The 16,378-nt window shown below is 40.1% G+C and overlaps 1 long non-coding RNA gene and 1 pseudogene across 1 annotated transcript; both read left to right on the top strand.

The window, feature by feature from the left end:
• The first annotated feature begins 1,646 nt into the window (after window positions 1-1,646).
• Window positions 1,647-9,616, top strand: LOC122006116. The gene is made up of 3 exons (XR_006118634.1): window positions 1,647-2,243; window positions 2,318-2,448; window positions 9,557-9,616. It is a non-coding gene; the product is annotated as an uncharacterized LOC122006116 (long non-coding RNA).
• Window positions 9,617-9,689: 73 nt separating this feature from the next.
• Window positions 9,690-12,379, top strand: LOC122004480 (annotated as a pseudogene).
• Window positions 12,380-16,378: the final 3,999 nt, after the last annotated feature.

Raw genomic sequence — 16,378 nt, forward strand, 5'->3', positions numbered from 1 at the left:
ACAACATTCCACACCAGATATGAACATTATGAGTTTTTTATAATGTCATTTGGGCTTACCAATGCTCCAACGGTATTTATAGATTTGATGAACCATGTCTTTCTGGAGTATTTAGATCAGTTCATTATCATTTTCATCGACGACATTTTGATCTACTCGCGTTCCGAGGAGGAACATGCACAACATCTTCGTATAGTCTTGGAGACTCTTCGACAACATCGCCTATATGCGAAGTTCAACAAGTGTGCTTTCTGGCTATCCTTAGTCAGTTTTCTGGGACACGTGGTTTCTAGCCGAGGTATTTCCGTAGACCCTCAGAAGATCGAGGTTGTCACCAGCTGGGAGCAGCCAAAATCAGTTTAGGAGATCCACAGTTTCTTGGGATTGTCCGGATATTACAGACGGTTCGTTGAGGGTTTCTCTCATATTTTTATGCCGCTGACATGCCTGACCAGGAAAGGCATGAAGTTCACGTGGTCAAAAGCCTACGAGACCAACTTCCAGGAGCTGAAGCGGAGATTAGTGTTGGTACCAATTTTGGTTTTGCCCTCTGGAGAGGACAGATTCGTGCTCTACACCGACACTTCTCTACAGGGTTTAGGCATTGTTTTGATGCAGCACGGCAGTGTAGTCTCCTATGCTTCTCGTCAGTTGAAGGTACATGAGAAGAACTACCCAGTATATGATTAGAGCTGTCAGACGGGCCAACCCATGGCGGGGCGGGTTGGCCCGTGGCGGGCTAACCATTTGGCGGGTTGCGGGTTTGGCGGGCCAACCCGCGGGCCCATCAAAATTTTTTTAAAAAATTAAAAAATATTTCATATCTTCAACGTTTTACTTCGGAAAGGTTTCATCAATTAAATGTATCCACAAATATGTATTTTAAATATAAATGGACACAAACAAATACTTATGTTGGATGAAAAGTACTATTTTTATTTCAAAATTATAACAAAGAAACATAATAAAATGACATAAAACTTATTTTACATGTATGTCTTAACCCGCGGGCCAACCCAAGCCCGTCGTGGGCCAACCCGCGCGGGTCGCAGGCCTAGGCGGATTGGCCCACGGCGGGTTTGGGTTGATAAAGTTCTAGAGATGGCCGCAATTATCTTTGCTTTGAAGATTTGGCGGCATCATCTTTATGATATTACATTTGAGATTCTCACTGATCATAAGAGTCTCAAATATCTTTTTCATTCAGAAGAAACTCAATCTCCAATAGAGGAGATGGATGGAGTTCCTGAAGGATTATAACTGTACTATTAGCTACCATCGAGGGAAGGTAATGTGGTTACCGATGCACTTAGCTGGAAGTCCAGAGAGACTTTAGCATGTCACCGAGTTTTCGTCACACACTTGATTCAGGGTTTCTCTGAGTTGGGCCTTGAGGAGCAGGGGCAGATAAAACAGCGTATTCTTGTAACCTGTAAAATACCAGAAAAATGGGGAATAATGATAAGGGAATTTTCTGGAATTTCTGGAAATTTTTCGGGAATTTTTCAGAGCTCGTATGGACGAGTTTACGGGGATAAAAAACGGGGCCCAGGAAAGCCTGTTTAGTCTACCCATTTAAGAGAGGAAAAATTTTATTTTTCTTTTTCTTTTATTATTCTTTTTCCTATGTTTTTTTTTCTCCCGCGTGCTTCCCTCTTTCTCCCCCTGCCGAACCCGACGCCTTGCCCTAACCCATGCGACACGGACGGTTCTTCATCCCCGAACGCCCTCACCCCCTCTACCACCGGCAACGAGAGCCACCTCTCCTCTACTCTGTGCAGCGCCGACGCCGACGCTGATCGTCGATGTCGTGCCCTAGCCGAAGCCCACCGCCACGACCCGATCACCGACGGCTAACATCTCTGACACTTGCTCGCAGCCTTCTGTGCCCTAGCCCTAGACCCGATTTCCTTCCTCCTCTGGCCGTACGAGCACAAGGGATGCAGATCCCTTGCCGGCAGGGCACCATCTGTCCTCTGCCCTAGTGTCGGCGGACGACCGCCTCCTTTGCTGCGATTTGGCAGCATTCCAACCGAGCTCTAGTTCTCCTTTGTGTGCCACTGCCGAGTGTGAGTTTGCTTCTCCCCTTTGTTCTCAGCGTCACTCCTCCTGATGCTATGCTGCTGTTGCCGGGAGTATTCGACTTTTGGTTACAAAATTGTAAAGGAGTTGCTTGATTCCACACTGTTAACTAGAATTCAGCATCGACGGATCATGGATCATCACCGACGATTGTAGAAGAGGTAAGGAGAGCAATTTGTATAGGAACTTAGTGGTTAACAGATGGTATTGTTGATTTCTGGTTCTTCTTTCTTAGCTGATCAGGGGCTGTTGTGTGATCCGACCAGCAAGCATGTGGGAGGATTTGCTGTGGTTTCAGCCATGAGTTTCCAGCAGCATACAGTTGCAGGTCTTCAATTGTGGATCAACAACAATCCATCTGTTGAGGTGAGTTTTGTACTGAGGATTAGGGTTTCAGCAAATCTTTTGCTGTATGATTGGAGTTTTGGTTGTATTTCTATGAGTATTTGGAGGATATGCATTTATATCGGATTATGTTGGAGATATTGTAACCTGCAGTTGCTTGGTTAGTTGTGGATTTAGGTAAGTTACGATGGATTCATGTTTAACTTAACCTAATGTGATTATGGAAGGTTTAATATATTGTAGTTGTGATGAATTAAGTATAGTTGATTTATGTTGGATTAGCTTTAATCCTTGGATTTATTAGAAATGATCATATTGCTAATCGTAAGTTGACCAGCGAAAGGAAATGATTGTGTTGATTGAGGATTATTGATTAAGGAGATTAATTCAAGTTAATCATTAATTAGGATTAATTAATGATGGATCGATTAGGATTTTTTCTAATTAAGTTGGGTTGGATTTAGCTAGTTGTTGTTTATAAAATTAGCTAAATTGTGTATCACGTTATCTGCAGGACTTTGATTTGAGACTGTCTCGACGATGTCGGATTTGGACCTTTCTATTGGAGGCGGGTACCTCTTGACTTATCTTTTATGATATTTTCAATTGGATATGCATGTTTTTATGGCTACAAGCAATGATCATGTTTGCCTTTTGATACCCATAGCATGTTCTGTTGGGCGTTTGTTATGTATCTATGTTTACGTTTCGTGATTATTGCCATCGCACCTTAGTTCCTGAGTAAGTGACATACCATGCCTTCGAGTTTAGGACTAGATTCGGATTTTATTATCCCATGTGTATCTATATTTTATATCATACCATGTCACGAATTTTGCTTTGTGCATATTGTTGGTACATATTTTATGGAGGTGGATATGTTCGGGACCTAGGTTGTTATACCGTAGGACCAGATACCCTAGATCTATCGATTTGACTTACTTGTACACATTTTCGTATATATATGTGGATTCGTTGATATCACATGTTTAGTTTCACGATCATTCGCAGATTGTATCGCGTGATAGTCGCTCCATTATCAGAGCATATCGCCGCCATCATCGCTCCGTTAGTCCGCTTAGGTGCGCGTCAGTACGCCGCTTTGGTACTCGTTGGTCCGCCACGTGGGTAGCGATGGTACACGCCGAGGATCCCTCCCGTCAGGAGACGAGCGTTAGCCCCCATTTATGATTTGGGTGAGTATGTGTACTCGACAAAGATCCCGCCCACTCGGTCATCGTGGGTAGTGATGTCGAGCATTGTCACAACTCTACCCACCTCGCCTCACCATGGAGAGCGATCGGGGTGACCGTATCGGCACCATACGATTTATCGCATTTATTTGCTTGTGTTCACGTGACTTATACGCGTTTGGTGGATCGATATCATCTGAGGCATATCAGGTATGCTGACTACCCTTTGTTCGGATAGAGTTCCTAGTGAGTATAGCTTCCCGCCACCTTCGGCCAGATATTTCCTATATATGATTGAAGTCAGATTCCATGTTTATTCTTTATTAGATATATCTTACTAGGTATGTCTAGTATTCATTGAGTTGTTGAACTCACCCCGGATACTATCTTTTTAGGTACCGTTATGATGTCGCTGAGTATCCCGTCGTCCCCACATCACCTCGTAAGATCTTTTGATTTCGTTTATGTTTTGTTTGTTTACGATGTGTTTAGTTTGTCTCGATTTTGTTTTTTGTTATGGTATTTTGTATTATTGTTGTTGTGTAAGACTAAGCCAGTGTTTGCTTTGTATTTGGTTTGCTCGTTTTCGTTTTGTCGTTTCTACGTATAAGCTGCGTGGTTGTGTTTTTATCAGGTAGGTCGATTATAAATGGTTGTGTGTATATTACCGATGATATTACGTAGAATGCTTGATTGTCACCAGATAGAGGTCAAATTTTTGGACAGGACTCCGGCGTGACAATTTAGTGGTATCAGAGCCAGGTTTACGATACTTGCTATGTGTTCTGGATTGTTGAGATTTATCTGATACCAATTTATTTGGTATCATAGCTTAGCTTACAAGTCTTATTTTCCTGTGTTTCGGAATTTCATGTTTTGGTCTTCTCGATGTGACTTTTCGAGTTTTGGGACCTAGCAGCAGCAGGACATCTCCAAGCTATAGGAGGTATGTTGGTATACTGTTATCCTACATTTTTGTTAGTATATGTACCGTTGACTATTACAGTTTATGACATGTAATAGCACTTTGTATCTGGTATCTGTCTGATGTTGTAGCCATATTACATGTGATGGGTTAGCCACTGATGATGATCGACCTTAATAGAGGTTAAGGGTTATAATCTCTGGTGATTTTTTTTTCATATCATATTACCCGTAGTTTACCTTCCGTTACTACTAGTTTGTTAGGAGATTGAGGCACATACCAGCCTTTGTTATTATTAGTTGGGTAGTAGATAATATCTACATATTCATGTTAACTTAGCCAGTAGAATACCATGTTATCTTAGTTAATTTCATTAGTAGATAATTGATCTACTCTTGTTAGATCGGTCAGTAGAAGTTTGATTTACCATAGTTGCTTAAAGAGGATTAAGGTATTCTTGATTAGTTAGTAGATGACTGATTTAGTTTTGTTGGTTTGATCAGTAGAGGACAGTCATACTCTATTTTTAGAGGTTCGAATCTTTTGATTATTTGTGCTTAGTTAGGTATCTAGAGTACATTTGAGTACATGACTCGTACTGACGTGGAAAAGACTGAATTGATCGTATACCATTGTTGATTGGATTAAATATGCTGATTATACATTCCTGTGTAGTTTATATTAGATTTTATTTAGTTATACCCCTAAACCATGAGAGTAGGTAGCATAGGGTTTGTGTGGTAGATTGGATTAAATATACTGATTATACATACCTGTGTAGTTTATACACTTGATTATTATGTGTTGTAGGAGTATTATGATGGACGGTCTAATTGCATGTAGTGGGTGTATACTTTTCCAGTTATGATTGTTGTGGGTTTCTAGTAGATTATACCCGAGTGGTCTGATTGGTTTATTGGAGGTATTTTATCGATTAAATCTATGTTGTGAAATGTGCACATGTGTTTGAGTGTTTTATTGAAGGAATCTGATCGATTTAATCTAAGTTGTGATAGATGCAGATGTGTTCGGTGTAATATTTGAGGTATCTTGTTTATTATATTTGTTCTGTGTGTACACTCGTGTCGATTATGATTTGTGGGAAGTATTAAGTGATTATACTCATTTGGTATGTGTTGTGAGTATTATTGGAGGTGTATTGTCGATTATACCTACGTTGATTTTTGTACACGTGTTCGGTATGTATTGTTGGAGGTATCATACTGAATATACCTGAGTTGTGTGTGTGTTTGGTGTATAATACCTATGTTGTGTGTGCACGTGTGCCAGGTGTATGATTGGTAGCATCATGATGATTCTACCTATGTTGAATGTAGAATGTTGAGTGTCTACATTATGCCATTTGTTGCATTACCCTATCGACTAATTCTCCTATTGGTGGGTGATCCACTAGGATGTTGAGAGAGTTGACAAATGATTTGATATATTTACTGGGTGGTTATACCTTTGACTACCCACAGTGACCTGTGGTAGAGTGACCTCGTGCAGTCTCTAGTTGGATAGCTAGGTGCCTTGGACATTTATGTATTGTTTGTGGTGGAGTGTAGCTCCCACATATTATTGTTTGTTTGTGGTAGAGCGTAGCTCCCACATATTTTAGATGGTTGTGGTGGAGCGTAGCTCCCACATATTATGGACTGTTTGTGGTGGAGCGTTGCTCCCACATATTGCGGATTGCTTGTAGCGGAGCATTGCTCCCATATTTATTGCAGATACATGTTACGGATTAATTGTAGTGGAGTGTTACTATTACATATTGAGGATTTCTTGTGGTAGAGCGTTGCTCCCACATATGTGGTATTTTCTGTGATGGAGCATTGCTCTCACTCTGGAGGATCTATTCTTTAGTGATTTATATCGTAGGTGATCAGATTTCCTGACTTGTTGTCGAGGATCTTATGGTTTGGAATGTCTGTGATACGGACATTATGTATTGATTTTGCCATTAGGGCTTGCGGAGCCTAAGATGTTTGCAGAGACTTGATGGTTTTGATATTCCCAGGAGGTTTGGATCGGTTTCCATTGTCTTGTTGACGATGTTGTGATCTATCTCGGATCTGCGGTGAGTCACGCACATCATCTTTGCATAGTTCTAGAGATGTTTCGATGGAAACGTCTAGATGTGAAGAATCAGTAGTGCGTATTTTGGTTGTCTTCTGTGAGATGTTTGAGACACACGGTCACCAATAGGAGTATACCGTGGTGTTACCGTTGGGAGTAGACGGAGTCTATAGAAGAGGCTCGCAACTTCCTTTGTTTGGCTCGATATTTTCGGAGATACGTTGAGGGTTTCTCACGGATTGCTATGCTACTTTCACTCCTGACCAGGAAAGGCGTGAAGTTCACTTGGACTGAGGATTGCAAGACCAGCTTCCAGGAGATGAAGCAGAGACTGGTGTCGGCTCCGATTTTGGTTTTACCTTTTGAAGAAGACGGATTCGTGCTCTATACCGACGCATCTTTACAGGGTTTGGGCGCTGTTTTGATGCAGCACAAGAGGGTAGTCTCCTATGCTTCTCGGCAGTTGGAGGAGCTTGAGAAGAACTACCCAGTACATGATTTGTAGCTGGCCACTATTATTTTTGCCTTGAAGATTTGGCGACATCACCTTTATGGTATTACGTTTGATTCCACCGATCATAAGAGTCTCAAATATATTTTCACCCAAAAAAAACTTAATCTCCGACGGAGGAGATGGATGGAATTCTGAAGGATTACGAATGTATCATTAGCTATCACCGAGGAAAAGCTAATGTGGTTAAATCTAAGTCTAGAGGACTTTCACACCGAGTCAGGGTTACGGACTTGATTGATTCTCGAATTGGGCCTTGAGGAGGTGGATGCAGCAGGTATTCTTGTTACCATGGTTGCTCGATCGTGACGAGAATGCGAGAGGCCCAGTTTGTTGGGACCTCAAAGAGCTCAGAGGAGGTAGAGTTGGTCCGCACTATCAGACGGAAGATGTCAGGCGCAGGACCGCCGGAAGAGTTACGCAGATCGGAGACGCAGACCCTAGAGTTCTCTATTGGCGACCATTTCTCCGAGTTCACCCACGAAAGGGGTGAAGAGATTTGGTTTGAGGTAAGCTAGCTCGCGATACATTGTACCTTTCGGATCTGAAAGGATTGGAGCTGTTTATGGCACCACCACCGGCGGTGAGTTCACGAACATATCCCACGATCTGCGGAGGAGATCGTGCCAGTTCCAGTTCAGCCTAACGCCACTTATGAGGAGATTTGCATTTGGAGGCGTCGATATGAACAAGACAATCCTGGTTAAAGTGATGGCGATCATCTGGACGAGGAGGCTATTTGAGAGCTCGAGGATACTATCCGAGCACGATACCCCATCTTTTTACTTGAGGTGTGTGATTTAATTTACCGTTCAGCATTTTGTACTCTTTACTTGTTGTTAGTATTTGCTGATGGTAGAGAACGAAATTTGGGGACCAAATTTTTATTAGTGGGGGAGAATGTAAAATACCAGAAAAATGGCGAATAATGATAAGGAAATTTTTCGAAATTTCTGGGAATTTTTCTGAAATTTTTCAGAGCTCGTATGGACGAGTTTACGGGGATAAAAAACGGGGCCCAGGAAAGCCTGTTTAGTCTACCCATTTAAGAGAGGAAAAGTTTTATTTTTCTTTTTCTTTTATTATTCTTTTTCCTTTGTTTTTTTTTTCTCCCGCGTGCTTCCCTCTTTCTCCCCCTGCCGAACCCGACGCCTTGCCCTAACCAATGCGACACCGACGGTTCTTCTTCCCCGAACGCCCTCACCCCCTCTGCCGCCGGCAACGAGAGCCACCTCTCCTCTACTCTGTGCAGCGCCGACGCCGACGCCGACGCAGATCGTCGACGCCGTGCCCTAGCCGAAGCACACCGCCACGACCCAATCACCGACGGCCAACATCTCTGATACTTGCTCGCAGCCTTCTGTGCCCTAGCCCTAGACCCGATTTCCTTCCTCCTCCGGCCGTGCAAGCACAAGGGATGCAGATCCCTTGCCGGCAGGGCACCATCTGTCCTCTGCCCTAGTGCCGGCGGACGACCGCCTCCTTTACTGCGATTTGGCATCATTCCAGCCGAGCTCTAGTTCTCCTTTGTGTGCCACTGCCGAGTGTGAGTTTGCTTCTCCCCTTTGTTCTCAGCGTCACTCCTCCTGATGCTATGCTGCTGTTGTTGGGAGTATTCGACTTTTGGTTACAAAATTGTAAAGGAGTTGCTTGATTCCACACTGTTAACTGGAATTCAGCATCGATGGATCATGGATCATCATCGGTGATTGTAGAAGAGGTAAGGAGAGCAATTTGTATAGGAACTTAGTGGTTAACAGATGGTATTGTTGATTTCTGGTTCTTCTTTCTTAGCTGATCAGGGGCTGTTGTTTGATCCGACCAGCAAGCATGTGGGAGGATTTGTTATGGTTTTAGCCATGAGTTTCCAGCAGCATACAGTTGCAGCTCTTCAATTGTGGATCAACAACAATCCATCTGTTGAGGTGAGTTTTGTACTGAGGATTAGGGTTTCAGCAAATCTTTTACTGTATGATTGGAGTTTTGGTTATATTTCTATGAGTATTTGGAGGATATGCATTTATATCGGATTATGTTGGAGATATTGTAACCTGCAGTTGCTTGGTTAGTTGTGGATTTAGGTAAGTTACGATGGATTCATGTTTAACTTAACCTAATGTGATTATGGAAGGTTTAATATATTGTAGTTGTGATGAATTAAGTACAGTTGATTTATGTTGGATTAGCTTTAATCCTTGGATTTATTAGAGATGATCATATTGCTAATCGTAAGTTGATCAGCGAAAGGAAATGATTGTGTTGATTGAGGATTATTGATTAAGGAGATTAATTCAAGTTAATCATTAATTAGGATTAATTAATGATGGATCGATTAGGGTTTTTTCTAATTAAGTTGGGTTGGATTTAGCTAGTTGTTGTTTATAAAATTAGCTAAATTGTGTATCACGTTATCTGCAGGACTTTGTTTGAGACGGTGTCTCGACGAGGGATCTATTTCGGATTGGACCTTTCTATTGGAGGCGGGTACCTCTTGACTTATCTTTTATGATATTGTCAATTGGATATGCATAGTATTTTATAGCTACAAGCAATGATCATGTTTGCCTTTGGTATGCCACTGTTTGTTACCCGTAGCATGTTCTGTTGGGCGTTTGTTATGTATCCATGTTTACGTTTCGTAATTATTGCCATGAGTACCTTAGTTCCTAGAGTAAGTGACATACCATGCTTTACTGAGTTTAGGAGTAGATTCTGGATTTTTATTATCTGACATGTGTATCTATATTTTTATATCATACCTGATCTGTGTACCTAGACCTTTTGCTTTGATCCATGTACATTGTTGGTACATATTTTATGGAGGTGGATATGTTCAGGACCTAGGTTATTATACCATAGAGGACCTGTATACCCTAGATCTATGGATTTGACTTACTTGTACTAGGGTACACATTTTCATATATATATGTGGATTTGGTTCAGGATATTGTCATGCTTAGTTTCATGCACCATTCGCATGATTGCATGTTGCGTGATAGGCTGCTCCATTATTCCGTTGGTCTGCTCATGGGTAGCGTGACGCAGCGTGGTAGCACGTCAGTTTTGCTCTGTTCGGTGCTCCGTTGGTCCGCTCATGGGTAGTGTGACGCAGTGTGGTAGCACGTCAGGGATCCCTCTCCGTCACTGTGTATTGGGAGATGAGAGCATTGAGCTCCCCCATTTATGATTTGGGGTAGGAGTATGTGTGTACTCCGACAACATCCCGTCCACTCGGTCACTCATCAGGGGTAGTGATATCAGAGTGCACGGTTGTCATATCCCTACCCACTCAGTCTCACCATTATGTGTGAGATAACTGACTAGCGTTAGGGGTGACCATGTCATTGGCACCATATGCATTTATTGTATTTATTTGCTTGTGTTTGTTGCACTTATATGCTGCATTTTGGTGGATGCATTTGTTTGATATGCATACAGGAGGCATATTGTGTATCTGGTTTGACGACCCTTTTGTTCTGGATAGGAGTTCCTGGTGAGTACAGCTTCCTCAGTTACCTTTCAGTTTTGCATATTTCCTATATATGATTAGGAAGCTGTATTCCATGTTTATTGCTGTTAGATATATCTTACACTACAACAAAAATGTTAAACAACAACACCACAAAGACAACGGTTTTAGATGAAACTGTTGTAAATTTGGTAAAAGACAACGATTTTATCTAAAATCGTTGTCTTTGAGCTCCCATAAAATACAAAAGACAACGGTTTTGTGAGAACCGTTGTCGTTGAGCAATTTTTTTTTAAATCAACAACACATTTTACAACGGTTATCTAAAACCGTTGTCTTTAAGCGCTTTTTTAGGGGCTACGACAACAGTTTTGACCGTTTTCTTTGACTTTATTTGTTCCGTCATTTTCCCTCTCACAATTTTACTTTCCCTCTCTCCGTAAATTTTTTTGGCGCCTTATTTTCCCCTTCGCATTCTCGATCTCGTCACGCCATCCACTTCTGTGTGCTCTCCTCTCTCCCTAGTGAGCTGATTTCTGAGCTCAACGAGGCCCTTTGACCTTCCACTGCTGCTTCTTTGCCAAAGGTGACACTCCTCTGTCGATTCATAACCTGTTTATCTTGTTGAACGAAGAAGACAGCTGCTCATGGAGGACGACGATTTATTCCTCCAACAGTTCGATCCAAAGACTTGGAGATCGCAGCCGAGTTCCTCACCAATTGGCTTCCCTTCCTCACCCGATCCCTCTGCGACGCATCGACTCCCTTTGCCCAAGTATCTCCTTTCCTTTCTCGGTTCTTGATTTGTTGATCCCTTTCCCTTTGGAAGAACGCTAGATTACTTAGTTCGCTGGGGTGGTGCTCTTCTTTAGGGTTTGCCGCCGAAACCGACGCGGATGCCTCCGGGTCCACTTCCACGGAGGATCAGGCGTCTTATGCCTCTGCTAGCTTTGCTGCTCCCTTTCCCGATGCCCAACCAACTGGGTAGGACTCGGATCTGACGTCTTCACCGGAGTCCCCTCAAATCTGGATGTCTTGGACCGACATGGCTCAAGAAGACAAGCTCAAGGAGACTGCGGCGCAGGAGAAAAAGACGGAGGAGTCAGGGAGAACTTCGATTGAGGGAGCAGCAAGAGTTAAAAGGGAGATTGCGAAGAAGGAGACGGGAATGTCAAGGGAGCAGAGGGAAGAAATACACTTTAGGAATGTTGTCAGGAAGAAGGATTTCATATGCCTGGAGAGGGTCAATGACAAGATCGTTAATATCCTCAATGTCCTCGAGCTGCATACTGGAGTATTCAGCACTGTCGAGTAAAAAAGAATTGTGGATCTGGTCTATGAGCTGCAAGAGAAAGGGAAGAATCATGAGTTGGGAGGTGAGTACAACATAAAAAGATTAGCTTTAAGCAGTGTTTATTTATTTATTGTCAATCCTAAGCTAATGATTCAAGAACCCTAATGGAAATTGGGCACCTTTTTAGAAATAATGTAAAAAAGATCAATAGATAAGAGAACTGAGAAGCAATCATCATCATCAAATCATATTGTTATTTTGTTAATTTTTGTCCAAATACCTACCGAACACAAATATTGTGCTGACTTAACAAATATATGGTTGATACATGGTTTGTAGTTTCACTTCATAAATGTTGAAGACCCTCTTGGATGACTAACAGCTTTTCTGTGCTCAAGTATATCCATCTGTGCTTTCTGTTTGTTCGCTTGAACTAATAGTATGAACATTGATCCAGAAAAAATTATAGTCATGTTTGTCTTTCCATTTATTAGGAGGCCCTGATTGGCAGCATATATCCTGAGCAGAAATTGAGCTAGCACCTACCTACCGTCTAGCAGCCAAGTTGTCTTTGTATGCATTGCTTGTTCCTTTTAAGTTCTGGATCAGAAGGTGCATCAAAGATTGTCTTCCATCTTGCATTTGATTAATGATGCCTTTAATTCTGTTTTCTTCTTTTTGATGATTTAACATTGAAAGATTATATTGAATATGCTGTTTTTTGCAGGATGAATACTTTCAAGTAAACAAAATGTCAACAAAACATAATGGATATTTTGTAAACAATGGAAAATTAGAGCAAATGTAAGCTTCTGTCACATAATTCGTTTTCCCTTGGTATTTGTTTGCTTTATTTGCCATATTTGAAACAACTGTTTTGTTGTATGTTCTCTAAATATATCTTTTATTTAAAGTCATCTCAGGTGTGACTGCTGTTGTCTAGAATTTCAATCAAGTATTATAGTTTTTGGCCATTATGTTATCTGCAGCAATGAAATCCGAAATTGCAACTTTAAGCAACATTCTTTTGTGGTTATATATATAAACTTATTTATTCTTAACTGATGCAATAACAAAACAAACCCTCAAATTACATTGAAAATTGAGACAAAATTGATGAAGCACTGGAAAGTATCTCACACTGAGTACAAAAAATGTCACAATAATCCTAAACTGAAATATTAACATGGATATGTATAGAATGTTGGATACAATCCTAAACTGAAATATCAATGCAGGACTGAACTTGTTACACCATAATTCTATTAATACTAATACTTCTTAATAGTTATACTTAAGCATTTGAATATAATTTAGAATCTACAACTAGTTAGCTTTTCATGAATTTCCTTGGTATGGTTGACTGTATAATATTGGCAGCTGCTTTGAACTATTCTAGTATGTCTTTAAAATGGAAATGTTTTCAAATCTGTGAACGTTGGTGTTGCAAACTCTTTTCTAATTTGTAAGCCTCTTGTCATTTTTTTATGCTTGTCTTGAGACAATTTTTAATATTATTGCATTATCTTTTTTAAGGGAGGCTGCTAATAGTGACGTTAATCCAACATGTGGTGATTTTTTTAGATAAGATATTATGGTCTGTCTGACTTATTTGCTCTTTCCTTGGGTGTTACCTGTGTTAGCCATTTATCTCAAGAAACACAGAAAATGGTAGAATATATTCCTAAAATGGTCTCTTCTATCTGGAATTTTCTTGAAACTTGATTTATGAAGTGACAATATTATTCATTGGCTTTGTTGCCTATAGTGAAATTCAATGAATGTTTTAAGTTGTGCTCAATTTATCTCAATGAATGTCTTGGCAGATAAGCTGAGTCAAGCATCAAGAAATCAACTAGTTTTGGTGTCACATAATGTTGGGTAAGTAAGACTTATAATATCAGTTTTAATTTATTGTTTCAAGAAATATGCATGCAATAATTATGTGATTTGTGTATAGTTATCATTGGATTCTCACAGTCATTGATCCATATAAGGAGACAGTTTATTTGTTGGATTCGCGACCTCCTCCCTCGCCGCCGGCCGCAACCCTCGGTCTATCTCTTTCCCCCTACGTCGCCCAGGTCACCTCCTCATTCCTTGTATACGATTTGTTTCCATTGAGTTTTGAGCTTATCTCGGGCTTTAAATCACAGACATCGTGAGGTAGGTTCGATTCAATGTGCTTCTTTATGCTAATCCAAAGGCTTAGGGAAAATCTAATTGTGTGAGCAATTGTATTGGCCGGAAGGATAATCAAATAGTGATATTTTTTCTACAAATCTTGATTCGCAAGAACCTTGTCATTTTGTGACTACAAATGTTGTAACTTTGTGAGCTCAAGTTCATCAAATTTGTTATTGTTCTATTCTATGCAATCAAAATGGTCCTTATTTATCAATCATGTTTTAATCACTTTCTACATGCCAGGTAATGTGTGTTCTAATGTTCAAGCTTCAGTGAGATGATTTCCCAGTTTTTATCTAATCTCAAATTCTAGCAAAGTATCAACTAATATATGCAGAACCATGGTGCTTTTGCAGGTTTTTAGGATAATGAGGGACATTGGTTGGATCCCCATTAAAGCAAGCAGAGAGCAAGCATATATCCACCTCAATAATAGAATACCTAATCATTTAAAGTTTGACCTGAATTGTCTTCTTGTAACTCATGGAAGACTTTTGTCACAGGTGTTCTGTTAGAAGAGGTAATTAGAACACGGGAGATGGGAGCATGCGGTAATCAGAACACGCTTGTCCTTATCCTAATTTTCTAGAATAATCCTTCTTTATACTTTACAGCTAATGTATTAATCCTTAAGGAATTTAATGTTGTTTTTCTTCTGCTGAAACAGGAATAAGATGCTCTGATGCTATCTAATTTTGCACTTGAGAACCAATTACACACAGCTAGGTAAGAGTTAAGTCATGCTCTGTATTAGGTATGAAAACTCTTAGACAAGTGCATATTTTGTTGACCAGCTGCTTTATGCATCAGAATATGTTATTTTTTTCCTTTTGTGCATGTAGTTATAACATATTTTTATCTTTAATTTGGTCATTTACTTTTCTCATTAAAGTTTGTTGTATGGATTAAAGCTTGAGGATATAGAAGTTTTGTCCAACTTAAACATAACGTCATAGATTTTGCCAACACATTAAAATGAGTCCAACTAAAGTACAGAGAGCTATTGAGGAAGAGCGATACAGCGATGCAACTTTCATTCGTGATCATGTTGGGGCAGGACTGGTCAGTTTATTGGAATTAATTTGTTGCCAATTCTTACATCATCTTCATTAAGCTATGCTTGTCCCAATTTTTTTGTTTCAGCTACATGAAGCTATTCACTCCATCGAGCTTTATTCATTTTGCTATATGCAAGGCTATAACAGTGGCTACTGATTGAAAAAGAATTAGCAAGTGAGAAAAAAGAGTTCAATGAAATCTTACAAGTTGAAGATTGTGATGGGACTTGTTCATTAGTTGGCTATTGTTCATTAGTTATAAATGGAACTTATTTGTTTATTTGTATTGAGATAAATTTTATTTAAACATGAAACATGTTTCTTCTTTTGTGATTGTAATTCTTGTATAAGTAACATTTTGAATGATATTGATGTGAGAAATATTCTTTCTTTTGTGATTATGATTCTTTATTATATATTTATATTGAAATATAATATATTGGTATTAAAAGATAATAATTTAAAAGACAACGGTTTAAAATAGTTATTGTTGCCTATCACCCTCAAAGACAACGGTTAAAAACCGTTGTCGTAGCCCCAAAAATGATTGTAACGGGCAATGCTATTAAAAAAAATACTCTAAACAACAACGATTTTAAACCGTTGTCTTTTCATTCAAAGACAACGGTTTAAAACCGTTGTCGTAGCCCCCCACTTTTAACAGCACTGCCAATTACAACGGTTTTAAAGGCTTAAGACAATGATTTTTAACCGTTGTCTTTTAATGTTTTTGTTGTAGTGTTACTAGGCATGTCTATTGGTATTCGCTGAGTTGTTGAACTCATCCCCGTGGACACTATCTTTTTCAGGTACCAGGTTGGTTATGATGTCGCTTGGAGTATCCTGTTTGCTGGTCCCCATGTCACCTCAGAAGATCTATCGGTTTCATTTATGTTTTGTTTATTTTATGTGTCAGTGTGTTTAGTTTGTGCTCCGGTTTTGTTTCTGGAGTTTTGAAGTTGTTATGTGGTATTTTGTATTATTGTTGGTTGTGTAAGCCTAGCCGGCTAGCAGTTTTGTGTTTGCTTTGTATTTGGTTTCTGTTATTTTTCATTGTGTTTTGGTTTTGGTACAGCCGAGTGGGCTGCTTTACATATAACTGTGTAGTTGTGTTTTTATTGTATCAGCCGAGTATGTTGTATTATAAATTACGTGGTTGTGTGTATATTCCAGCCGCCTGTGGCTGATGTATATTATATCTGTAGAAATGCTTCAGATTGTCACCCGTACAG

This window comes from Zingiber officinale, chromosome 7B (genome assembly GCF_018446385.1).
Source record: "Zingiber officinale cultivar Zhangliang chromosome 7B, Zo_v1.1, whole genome shotgun sequence".
Taxonomy (NCBI): Eukaryota; Viridiplantae; Streptophyta; class Magnoliopsida; order Zingiberales; family Zingiberaceae; genus Zingiber; species Zingiber officinale.